We start from the raw sequence: 9,692 nt of genomic DNA, 5'->3' as shown, positions 1-9,692 counted from the left end.
TCGTCAGAGATATTTTACCTGCAACCCTGAGAGATTCAGCAGGAATACACGATCCTGCTTTCACTGAATGTTCAAATCAGTGGGATGTTCTTGCAGCCCCAGCAACCATTATAGAGCCAACAAAACAACACAAACAGTCCAGCTGGGACCACCCTCTAGTGGAAAAAGTAGCTGATGCCATGCTCAGCGTCGCAACATCAGACAAGGAGAAAGCCCGCCTCAGAGCAGTGCGTGCCCCCCATGCAGGAGACTTCCTCCTGGCAGTACCCATGTCTGCAATGGGCACGCGCCTAGATCCAGAATCCCTTCGTGTAGCAGTGGCCCTCCGCCTTGGTGCCCCAATTCACACTGAATACAAGTGTATTTGCAACAGGGTGGAAGCAGACCAATACGGACTGCATGGGTTGCATTGCGGAAGCACAAAGGGCTGGCATGCAAGACACAACGAGGTCAATGACATCATCAAGAGAAGCCTCGTCTCAGCTGGGTGCCCAGCGGAGAGAGAACCTCGCATCCTAGGGGTCCAAAACCCGGATTTCCCAGCACTTCGCCCTGATGGCATCACCATATACTCATGGAAGGAGGGTAGACAGTTGGTGTGGGACTACACATGTGTATCCACCCTGGCTGACACCTATGTACACTTCGGAGCTGATCAAGCAGGTGGGGCGGCCAACCACAGGGAAACAGCAAAATCACTCAAGTACAGGCGACTGGAAGGTCAATACCTCTTTGTTCCCATAGCGTCTGAGACGCATGGCCCCTGGGGCAAGAGTGCCTTGGGATTTCTCAAGGAATTGGGGTCCAAGCTCATTGACGTCACCAGAGACCCAAGGGCTTCCAGTTTTTTATTTCAGCGTCTCAGTGTGGCGATCCAGAGGGGAAATGCTTGCTGCGTCCTCGGTTCCTGTCCAGAAGCGGAGGAGCTTCAAGAGATCCATAACCTTTAGGCATTTGTCTTGTATGTTTTGTAACCTTTAAATACACAATAAAGGAAAAAAAAAAAAAGGGAAGGGGGTGGTAGGAGAAAAGCACACAGAAACTGTATTGGAGGGGACCCACATTCCCTCCAATGCGTTATGTGTGGTTTCCTCCGAGGCTATGGGTCCCCCTTCTTCCAGCCAGAGGTGGTACTCCCTTCCCTATTAAAAAAAAAAAAAAAAAAAAAATATATATATATATATATATATATATATATATATATATATATATATATTTATCACCACTGGTCAAATAACCACTAACAACTACCTCAGCCAATTAGGTAGTTTGGTGATTATAGGACTCATTTCTCAAAATACGTATTATTTCCTAGCTGTCACCACACAATTGCAGCTCTGAATTTAAAACACAAGTCCAGTCTTGGTGAGTGACAACTTGGTAACTCATCATACTCATCAGCACTATTGCAACGATTGTTTGATGAGTGTACTTCCCCTCCCCCCACCCAGTTAGGGTACTTGTGATTGATAGTTCTGTGTGATTGATTGATGGAAGATTGAGACAGCCAAGAGGTGGCACGGGCATGAATAACCCCTGAGTAGTAGATTTGTTGGAGTGAATGTGATCTTTGGTCATGAATCTGTTTGATCTGTCTGTCTGTCTGTCTCTCTCTCTCTTGCTCTCTCTCTCTCTCTCTCTCTCTCTCTCTCTCTCTCTCTCTCTCTCTCTCTCTCTCTCTCTCTCTCTCTCTCTCTCTCTCTCTCTCTCTCTCTCTCTCTCTCTCTCTCTCTCTCTCTCTCTCTCTCTCTCCCTCTCTCCTCCCCTCCCTCCCCCCCTCCCTCTAAATAACCCTCCAGAGGTTGGTCAATAAGCTAGTGTGGTGACCTTAACAACCCTCCAGAGGTTGACAAGCCTGAAGGTCAACACCAAACTAATATACGCGAAAATAACCTCATAAACGGAATGAGAGCCCCCGGGGAGGGGGGGGGGGGAAGGGAGGGGGGGAGAGAGGGGGGGGGGGAGGGGGGGGGGGGAGGGAGGGGGGGGGGTTGGGGGGTTTGGGGGGGTAGGGGGGACGGGGGGGAGAATGCATGACATGACTAGAACATGTGAAGTTCAATGCTGTGATGTTAACAAACATGATTCTATACTTTCTCCATTGCAACATTAACAACATTCTGAGGACAGAAGAAAATGTACATATGTTGGTTAGCACTGTAAATGTGTGGCCACGTTTGTGGTAGAAAATAATAATAATAATAATAAAAATCTAGATAATGACCTTTTTTTTTGTAATAGTGTAGTGCTTAAATAGTGGTTTTTAGGGATTAATAGTGCAGAAAATTTGACAAATTGGATGAACTAAAACTTATTTTGAGGAGGCCAGGTACAAACTACCTTAATTGATTTTGATGTTTGAAGCTTGCGTGTTTAAGGCTTAAGGTCTATCAGCCTCTGGAGGGTTATACAGACCAGCATAAGACCTTAGGGAATGGAAAGTAAACTTTGGTCCTGTACATAGTACATTGTTAAGGTTAACTCTCTCTAAAGGTTAACATACTTACCTTCAGAGTTAAGGTAAACTCTAAAGTATGGGATACATCTTGTCTTTATATATATATATATATATATATATATATATATATATATATATATATATATATATATATATATATATATATATAATATTACTGTGTAAACTAATTCAACTTTAGGGAAAGTTAATACGTGTTAATTTTCGTAAACTTTAACACAATATACCATTTCCCTCAAATTAGTTTCCTTTCACCTGTGATTTGCCGAGCCACTTGGGCTAGTTGGGGCAGCGATGGTCTCGCTTCTTGCAGGTCGGAGTTCGATACCCTACGATCCAGTTGGTTGAGCACCGTTCCTTCACACTATTCTGTTCTCGTACACCTTCTATGGACTGAATAGCGTTTTCTCCTCATAGTTTCTATCTTGGATTTGTGGATATTATGAGCTTTCTGTTATTGAACTTGTTCAATGTGTTGAACTTGTTCAATGTGTTGAACTTGTTCAATGTGTTGAACTTGTTCAATGTGTTGAACTTGTTCAATGTGTTGAACTTGTTCAATAAGGCTTGAATGGTTATAATAAACTTGAGTCTCATCGTGAATAACATTGTAGAAGATATATTTGGCACAGTTTATAAATATTTTGTTCATATACTAAGAACAAATATACTATAGAACAATATATACTAAGAACAAATGTTCAGGATGTGCATAATGTACACAGGTCCTTCACAAAATATGTTCTGTGTCTCAGTGTATGTTCTGTCACTCATAATGTATGTTCTGTCACTCATAATGTATGTTCTGTCACTCATAATGTATGTTCTGTCACTCATAATGTATGTTCTGTCACTCATAATGTATGTTCTGTCCCCTCATAATGTATGTTCTGTCCCCTCATAATGTATGATCTGTCCCCTCATAATGCATGATCTGTCCCCTCATAATGTATGTTCTGTCCCCTCATAATGTATGATCTGTCCCCTCATAATGTATGATCTGTCCCCTCATAATGTATGTTTTGTCACTCATAATGTATGTTGTCACTCATAATGTATGATCTGTCCCCTCATAATGTATGATCTGTCCCCTCATAATGTATGTTCTGTCCCCTCATAATGTATGTTCTGTCCCCTCATAATGTATGTTCTGTCACTCATAATGTATATTCTGTCACTCATAATGTATGATCTGTCACTCATAATGTATGTTCTGTCACTCATAATGTATGATCTGTCACTCATAATGTATGATCTGTCACTCATAATGTATGATCTGTCACTCATAATGTATGATCTGTCACTCATAATGTATGATCTGTCACTCATAATGTATGATCTGTCACTCATAATATATGTGTTGTCACTCACAATGTATGATCTGTCACTCACAATGTATGATCTGTCACTCATAATGTATGTTCTGTCACTCATAATGATCTGTCACTCATAATGTATGATCTGTCACTCATAATGTATGTGTTGTCACTCATAATGTATGTTCTGTCACTCATAATGTATGTTCTGTCACTCATAATGTATGTTCTGTCACTCATAATGTATGTGTTGTCACTCACAATGTATGATCTGTCACTCATAATGTATGTTCTGTCACTCATAATGTATGTGTGGTCACTCACAATGTATGATCTGTCACTCATAATGTATGTTCTGTCACTCATAATGTATGTGTTGTCACTCACAATGTATGTTCTGTCACTCATAATGTATGTTCTGTCACTCATAATGTATGTGTTGTCACTCACAATGTATGATCTGTCACTCATAATGTATGTTCTGTCACTCATAATGTATGTGTTGTCACTCACACTGTATGTTCTGTCACTCATAATGTATGTTCTGTCACTCATAATGTATGTGTTGTCACTCACAATGTATGATCTGTCACTCATAATGTATGATCTGTCACTCATAATGTATGTGTTGTCACTCACAATGTATGATCTGTCACTCACAATGTATGATCTGTCACTCATAATGTATGATCTGTCACTCATAATGTATGTGTTGTCACTCACAATGTATGATCTGTCACTCATAATGTATGATCTGTCACTCACAATGTATGATCTGTCACTCATAATGTATGATCTGTCACTCATAATGTATGTGTTGTCACTCACAATGTATGATCTGTCACTCACAATGTATGATCTGTCACTCACAATGTATGATCTGTCACTCATAATGTATGATCTGTCACTCATAATGTATGTGTTGTCACTCACAATGTATGATCTGTCACTCACAATGTATGATCTGTCACTCATAATGTATGTTCTGTCACTCATAATGTATGTGTTGTCACTCACAATGTATGATCTGTCACTCATAATGTATGATCTGTCACTCATAATGTATGTTCTGTCACTCATAATGTATGATCTGTCACTCATAATGTATGATCTGTCACTCATAATGTATGATCTGTCACTCATAATGTATGTTCTGTCACTCATAATGTATGATCTGTCACTCATAATGTATGTTCTGTCACTCATAATGTATGTGTTGTCACTGACAATGTATGATCTGTCACTCATAATGTATGATCTGTCACTCATAATATATGTGTTGTCACTCACAATGTATGATCTGTCACTCACAATGTATGATCTGTCACTCATAATGTATGATCTGTCACTCATAATGTATGTGTTGTCACTCACAATGTATGAACTGTCACTCACAATGTATGATCTGTCACTCATAATGTATGTTCTGTCACTCATAATGTATGTGTTGTCACTCACAATGTATGATCTGTCACTCATAATGTATGATCTGTCACTCATAATGTATGTTCTGTCACTCATAATGTATGATCTGTCACTCATAATGTATGTTCTGTCACTCATAATGTATGATCTGTCACTCATAATGTATGTTCTGTCACTCATAATGTATGTTCTGTCACTCATAATGTATGATCTGTCACTCATAATGTATGTTCTGTCACTCATAATGTATGATCTGTCACTCATAATGTATGTTCTGTCACTCATAATGTACGATCTGTCACTCATAATGTATGATCTGTCACTCATAATGTATGTTCTGTCACTCATAATGTATGATCTGTCACTCATAATGTATGTTCTGTCACTCATAATGTATGTTCTGTCACTCATAATGTATGATCTGTCACTCATAATGTATGTTCTGTCACTCATAATGTATGATCTGTCACTCATAATGTATGTTCTGTCACTCATAATGTATGATCTGTCACTCATAATGTATGTTCTGTCACTCATAATGTATGATCTGTCACTCATAATGTATGTTCTGTCACTCATAATGTATGTTCTGTCACTCATAATGTATGATCTGTCACTCATAATGTATGTTCTGTCACTCATAATGTATGATCTGTCACTCATAATGTATGTTCTGTCACTCATAATGTATGATCTGTCACTCATAATGTATGTTCTGTCACTCATAATGTATGATCTGTCACTCATAATGTATGATCTGTCACTCATAATGTATGTTCTGTCACTCATAATGTATGATCTGTCACTCATAATGTATGTTCTGTCACTCATAATGTATGTTCTGTCACTCATAATGTATGATCTGTCACTCATAATGTATGTTCTGTCACTCATAATGTATGATCTGTCACTCATAATGTATGTTCTGTCACTCATAATGTATGATCTGTCACTCATAATGTATGTTCTGTCACTCATAATGTATGATCTGTCACTCATAATGTATGTTCTGTCACTCATAATGTATGTTCTGTCACTCATAATGTATGATCTGTCACTCATAATGTATGTTCTGTCACTCATAATGTATGTTCTGTCACTCATAATGTATGATCTGTCACTCATAATGTATGTTCTGTCACTCATAATGTATGATCTGTCACTCATAATGTATGTTCTGTCACTCATAATGTATGATCTGTCACTCATAATGTATGTTCTGTCACTCATAATGTATGTTCTGTCACTCATAATGCATGATCTGTCACTCATAATGTATTTTCTGTCACTCATAATGTATGATCTGTCACTCATAATGTATGTTCTGTCCATCATATTGTAAAGGCCGTCCATTACCTGGCTTGAGGCTCAGCCAACAAGTCTAGAAAATCCTTCAAGGGTCAGGTCAGGTCAGGTCAGGTCGGGTCAGGTCAGGTCAGGTCAGGTCGGGTCAGGTCAGGTCAGGTCAGGTCAGGTCAGGTCAGGTCAGGTCAGGTCAAGTCAGGTCAGGTCAGGTCAGGCCAGGTCGGGTCAGGTCAGGTCAGGTCAGGTCAGGCCAGGCCAGGCCAGGTCAGGTCAGGTCAGGTCAGGTCAGGTCAGGTCAGGTCAGGTCAGGTCAGGTCAGGTCAGGCCAGGCATGTCATTACAATAGCCAGACCCACATATGAACGCCAACTCTCACATTCACAGTAACTCTACAATAACCAAAACATGTACAAATTTTTCCTAAAAAAAATCCAAACCAAGAACAAACTTACCCCAAAACCCCCCAAAACAAGCACAAATTTAAAGGAACGAAAACAATTAAAACATAACGTACCCTGAACAAGAACAACGTAGACGAAACGAGATGAAAAAATTACCCTAAAACAGCTAAAAGGAACACAATTCAGGGGTCAGTGTCCCCCCCAAAGTGTAGCAGCAACACTTTCTGAGAGAGTAAACACTGTGAGTAACGTTATTTTCCCCTCAGCTTACCCTTGACCACAATATACAACAAAATCAATATGAGGGGAAGCCTGTGTATGTACACACCTCCTGGGAGGGTGTACCACAGGGAAGAACCGACCGTCTGGCCCCGGTGTGGAAGGCTTAGGGTGCCTTGTTCTGTCACTCCAGCTTAGGGTGTTGATATCAGGCTTCCTGTTGCCCCCAAATGCTAAGTTCTGTGTTCTTTGGTGAGGTGGATGAGGTGTTGACCAGACCACACACTAGTAGGTGAAGTGACGACGACGTTTCGGTCCGTCCTGGACCATTCTCAATCGACTTGAGAATGGTCCAGGACGGACCGAAACGTCGTCGTCCCTTCACTTTCTAGTGTGTGGTCTGGTCAACTTACTATAGCCACGTTATTGTGACTCATCGCCTGCATAAGAACATAAGAACAAAGGTAACTGCAGAAGGCCTATTGTCCCATACGAGGCAGCTGCTATTTATAACCACCCAATCCCACTCATATACATGTCCAACCCACGCTTGAAACAATCGAGGGACCCCACCTCCACCACGTTTCATGGTAATTGGTTCCACAAATCAACAGATCGGAGTACCAAGCAATCCTGTTTCTTCACTTCCTCATCCTCAAGATTGTAGAAACTATTTTCGTTGAATGGAAAATATACAGAAGAACATTAACAATTGTATAATGTTATTGTGTTCAATTCCATTTGTATTAAATTTATCCTGTTCCACCTCCCTCCAGAGGAAGGGGGTAGAATACGATATATCTCCATATATCTCTCCTTATATTACTAGGAAATCTAAGTGACTCGATCAGGATTCGAACCCTTGACATCGTGGATCACTCACAAACGTACACAGTACCGTGACCACCGCACCATTGATCGTCTGACGGTGATCTCGGACGTCACGGGTTCGAATCCTTTTCGGATTATTTAGAGTTCTTATGGATCTATGGGGTGTGTATTCCTGCAGCCTTTCTCACATCTCTTCATATGCATGAATATAAATATATATATATATATATATATATATATATATATATATATATATATATATATATATATATATATATATATATATATATATATATATATATATATATATATATATGAGCAGGAGACAGCTTAAAGAGAGATTAGCGTAAGTCAGGGGCAGGTAGGGAGGTTAGCGAGAGCGTGGGAAAAGGCCAGTGTTTACGAGGTAACTTTGTAAGTTAATGACACACAAAATGTTTTAAAGATGCTACACCCCTATGGCACAAGATGCTGCCTTCTCCTCTAGCACAAGATGCTGCCTTCTCCTCTAGCACAAGATGCTGCCTTCTCCTCTAGCACAAGATGCTGCCTTCTCCTCTAGCACAAGATGCTGCCTTCTCCTCTAGCACAAGATGCTGCCTTCTCCTCTAGCACAAGATGCTGCCTTCTCCTCTAGCACAAGATGTTGCCTTCTCCTCTAGCACAAGATGCTGCCTTCTCCTCTAGCACAAGATGTTGCCTCCTCTTCTAGCACAAGATGCTGCCTGCTCTTCTAGAAAGGTTGAAGAAAGGATTGAAGAGCAGATGAGTAAGGATAGTGTAGAAGAGTTGAGTGGATAGAGAGGCGAGCAAGGTGAGGGATGGAGGTTGATTAAAAGAGATATGCCAAAGTTTAAAGTGTAGAGCAAAAGCCGTAGAGGTTGATGGTTTTTACATGAAAAATAGAGGAGGATAGAGAGGGTAAAAGAGAGGATAGAGGGGGTAAAAGGGGAGAATTTTGTAGGTGTGGAAGGGATAAAAAAAAGATCTTTCTATCCTTATTCAAGTGTGAGGGAGGGGGGGGGAGATACAGTTGTGTAGGGGTGAAACAGGTGTGTAGGGGTGAGACAGGTGTGTAGGTGTGATATCCTTCATTAGAGGGTAAAAGAGAGAATAAAGGGGTAAAAGGGGAGAATTTTGTAGGTGTGGAAGGGATAGAAAGAAAGATCTTTCTATCCTTATTCATGTGTGAGGGGGGGGGGAAGATACAGTTGTGTAGGGGTGAAACAGGTGTTTAGGGGTGAGACAGGTGTGTAGGTGTGATATCCTTCATTAGTCAACACCAAGATACCTTTCCTTAGTCATCATAAAGATATCTTAGTCTGGTCATCACGATATCCTTGATTTGGTAATCAAGAAGATATCTATCTTTGGTTATCCAGAAGATATCACTCCTTGGGCGTCCCACATCCAGAAAAAATGGGTTTATAAGTACTAAGTAAAAGTAAAGAACATAGAAGTACTAATCTATAAAGATCTATAGAGCTTAGAGCTTAATCTACAAGGCTCAGAAGTGCCAATTTCTATATTGTAGATATAAACTTAAACAAACTAATCTCAGAATTAACACGTTTAAAAGTTCTAAGCTCAGAACGTAAGGTAATTATCTATAGAAAGCACTAAGCCATTACGACAATATATCACTTGCAAGGCATTAAAATTAAGGATTGGAGGATAGGACGGAGGAAAGGAATGGTGCCCAATTCGATGATCGGGGGA

The sequence above is a fragment of the Procambarus clarkii genome, chromosome 33 (assembly GCF_040958095.1).
Source record: "Procambarus clarkii isolate CNS0578487 chromosome 33, FALCON_Pclarkii_2.0, whole genome shotgun sequence".
In the NCBI taxonomy this organism is placed as follows: Eukaryota; Metazoa; Arthropoda; class Malacostraca; order Decapoda; family Cambaridae; genus Procambarus; species Procambarus clarkii.
This window is presented reverse-complemented; position numbering follows the sequence as displayed.